The sequence below is a fragment of the Chelonoidis abingdonii genome, chromosome 1 (genome assembly GCF_003597395.2).
Source record: "Chelonoidis abingdonii isolate Lonesome George chromosome 1, CheloAbing_2.0, whole genome shotgun sequence".
Lineage (NCBI taxonomy): Eukaryota > Metazoa > Chordata > Testudines > Testudinidae > Chelonoidis > Chelonoidis abingdonii.
The window spans coordinates 371054921-371058870 of NC_133769.1; the positions used below are offsets into that span (position 1 = coordinate 371054921).

The following is a 3950-nucleotide window of genomic DNA, read 5'->3' on the forward strand; positions in this document are numbered from 1 at the left end:
TACCAATCTGGGGAGCACTACTTCGGGGGAGAGCCTTTGACACTGACTCACTGTGAGGCATTGAACAAATCACTTAGCCCAAAGTGCTCAAAGCTGAGTGGCTACAGTTAGGCTCCGACATTTGTATTTAGTCTCCTAAATGAGGAGCCTGATTTTCAGAGACACTGAGCTCCCATCTACTTCAGGGGGAGCTGCAAATGCTCAGCACCGCTCAGGTCATTTGTCACTGTGGATTTAGTTCTCTAACCTTTGGCTTTAAACTGGATGCTCTTGCAAAATACCAGAGAGTGGATAGCAGAGAGACAAGGTGGGGAAGGTATTATCTTTTATTTACCATCCTCTGTAGCTGAAAGAGACATGCTTTCAAGTATCAGGGGGTAGCCGGGGTAGTCTGTATCCACAAAAACAACAAGGAGTCCGGTGGCACCTTAAAGACTAGCAGATTTATTTGGGCATAAGCTTTTGTGGGTAAAACTGACTTCTTCAGATGCATGGAGTGAAAGTTACAGATGCAGGAATTATATAATGGCACATGAAGAGAAGGGAATTACCTCACAAGTGGAGAGCCAGTGTTGACAGGGCCAATTCGCTCAGGGTGGATGTAGTCCACTCCGAATAATAGATGAGGAGGTGTCAATTCCAGGAGAAGCAAAGCTGCTTTTGTAATGAGCTCTTAGTCTGGTCTGAGTAGCTTGGAAGCTTGTGTCTTCCACCGGCATAAATTGTTCCAATGAAAATATATCACCTCCCCCACCTTGTCTCTAATATGCTGGGATGGACCGGGCTACACCAATGCTGCAAACAGAGAGTAGCTCGATCATAGATGCGGGATCAGGTCTGACCTATCCCATCCCCTAGCAATACACCTGATCATATGTCAAATCTGTAACATAAGCAACAGCCTCACTTGGACTCTTGACTCTGGCCTTTCCCTTGCCTGCCCTGCAGCCTCTCTAGTGATATACTTCCCTGCCTCCCAGTGGTCCAGAGGATAAATCTGTTCATGAGTGTAAGAAGCTCAGGTACTATGGTAATGAGGGCCAGGGACCATTATGATGATCTGCCATGGCCTCTGGCCTAGCATAGGACAGAGATGTTCACCCAGTAATTTCTGCATCTAGTCTGTAACTTCTGAGTCCGAGCAGATCTCTCAGAAAGGGATCCAGTCTTGATTTAAAGACTTCACGGGAGGGAAAATCCGATGCCTCCCTTGGTAAATTGTTTCCATGGTTCATTACCCCCACTGTTAAAATTTGGGCTAGTTATGCCTGTGTCTGCTAGATTAAAGAACCTTCTGCTGGCAGAAATCTCTTCCCTGTAGACCATGATCAAGTTACCTCATAAACTTCTCTTGGATCAACTCTGTAGATTGAACTTTTTAAGTCTGTAGCTATATGGCAGGTTTTTCAGACCTTGAATCATTCTTGCAGCTCTTTTCTGAACAGTTTTCAGTTTTTCAACATCTTTTTTGGAAGTGTGGATAGCAGAACTGGACACGGTATCCGGTAACAGTCTCACTAGTGCCATCTCCTTACTCCCCCTAGATATTCCCCAGCCCCTGCTAAATGGTTCCTGACAAGGGTTTGGCCATCCCCGCAGCGAGCTAGGCCTATCCCCTCCGTCCCTTTTCTTGTGACAGGCTCAGCCTGCATGCCCCATTTCCCGCTATCCAAGCCTGCCTGTAGCAAACGTAAAGGCAGTCTCAGTACATGCGATCTGGGCACTCACATGGAAAACAGACTCCTGGTCTGCGGGGGATGGGACAGGAGCGGTGCTAGGCCTCGGGCGGCTCCTTCCCCTTGAAAAGCGCACGGAGTAGGAAATGTGCTTTGCTGGGAAATGTGCTTTGCTGCTTTGTCTTGGGGAGCAGCGGGGCTCTGGCCAGTCGTCTGTCACTGTGCAGTTCTGACTCTGAACCCCAATGCCAAGGGGCAGCTCATTGCTCCAGGGAATTGCCTGGGAGGTTTCCTTGACCAGGCAAAGAGGTCTGGTGCAGCGCCTATTCTGTAATTATGCCCAGATATAGAGCACAGGCAGCACCCGTGCAAGTTCCCGTCATGCTGACCAGCCAACGTGCCACAACCCGGACCTGGAGAGACCCCGTCCCGTGGCTGATCCAATCTCTTTGGTCTCTCTGCAGAGACTGGGAAATAGAGATGGAGAAGTGGTCAATTTGATGCTGTGGACGTCGTTCCCTACAAAATGGAGTGTGTTCTCCACTTGTTTTCATGTTAGCCGCAAGACAGCCGTCCGAGAGTGGCAGCGGTTGGATCCAAACACTGGCCAAGCCGTCAAAGGTGAATGTGACCCAGGATATTGTGGCCCCCAAAGCGGTGTGTGAAAAATGAGAAAAAGGCCAGTGTGTAGAACAATAGCATGAAACCGATGTGGGAGCCGCAGGGGCTGAGAGCTGTGAGCCGAGCGTCCGTGGATGGCAGCTGGAAGATGGCCCTGAGGATCAGAACATAAGCACAGTGACAAATGCAACATCTAGCCCTGTTAACAACAGGACAACTGTTAAGCCATACACAACGTTGGCTTTTGTGCTGGCACAGGCCAAGCTGCCTATGTCCGTGTACTCACAGTAAGATTGATAGATAGTGCGGTGCGGCACCTTCGAAGCGGCAAGGTGAATGGGAGAACTATACAGAGACTTCTAATTAGAGATGCCGGCTCTATTCTCCATATGGTGAGTGCGTTAATACAGCTGGGGTTGCAGATGGCAGCGTACCGATCAAACGCCATCACCAGCAGTATTGCGAACTCTGCAACAAAGATTAAATGAATGAAGAACATCTGGGTAAGGTGCCAAAGGAAATTTCCCCAGCCCTGAACCAGAATATGCCAGCATCTTGGGGATGGTGGTGGTAGATAATAGCAGATCAGCCAAGGCCCATGGGCTCACAGAGGCTTTGCTCTGCTACTATGATAACTAATAGGACAGAGTTCCCTAGCAGTGCAGTAATGTACATGGAGCAGAGGGGGATGGAGATCCAGACATGCAGCTCGTCTGTGCCACGGATACCGACTGGGTGAATGTTACAGCACTGGAGTGTGTGACTGACAGCTGCCATGCTGGCCTTTGATCTTCTGTTTAGTATCTGGAAACTAAAAGGACAAAACAGCATCAGTGAAAGCGTTAAAATGAGCTGGAATTTACAGCATACCTTGGAATGAAATCCTGGCACTGGTGAAGTCTCTAGGAGCTTTGCCGTTCACTTCAGCAGAGCTAGAATCTCACCCCCGGAACATGGGTCAGACCAGACTGCACTAGCCGCACCCATCCCAGGATGGCAATATCTGTGTTCCTAAGAGTCATCAATAATTATAGACACATGTTTGTTCTGCTGTGTTTGAAACGGGACCCACAAGGGAGCACAATGAACAAACAGCAGTACAGTGGGAGAGGGAAGATTAGGGTAATGGTGATATGATCAGAGGGTTGCACACTCAAGGTAACTAGATGCACGTGCACACACACACCAGACATCAGTGTCAGTACCAGGGGTGGCTCTAGGCACCAGCTAAACAAGCAGATGCCTAGGGCGGCAAAATATATGGGACGGCATATGGGGCCTCAGCTCATATCAGAAGCGGCATCCCGGCTGGACCCTGACTGCCCTGGGGGGCGGTAACCAGCCCGTTGTTCTGCTACCGAGTATGGCAGGGCAGGGAGCCAGCTAAGTGGGGAACCTGTCCCCACCGCTCTCTCGCAGGCAGCTGCCACTCCCGATCCCTCAGGCAGGAGCCGGTAGCGTGGCCCTGCCTGGCTGCAGAGGACAGGCCGCTCCTCCTCGGCTTGTCCCCCCCGCCTGGAAGGGTCGGGGTGGCCGCTGACCGCAGGCGAGCGGCACGAACAAGCTGAGGAGCAGCCCATCCTCTGCAGCCAGGTAGGGCCACGCTCCCGGCTCCCACCTAGGGGGTGGGGAGTGGCCCCTGACCGAGGGAGA

The 3950-nt window shown here is 50.9% G+C and overlaps 1 pseudogene; it reads right to left on the bottom strand.

Moving 5' to 3' along the window:
* Nucleotides 1-2225: 2225 nt before the first annotated feature.
* LOC116839618 (olfactory receptor 52D1-like) lies at nucleotides 2226-3074 on the bottom strand (annotated as a pseudogene).
* Between the last annotated feature and the right edge of the window lie 876 nt (nucleotides 3075-3950).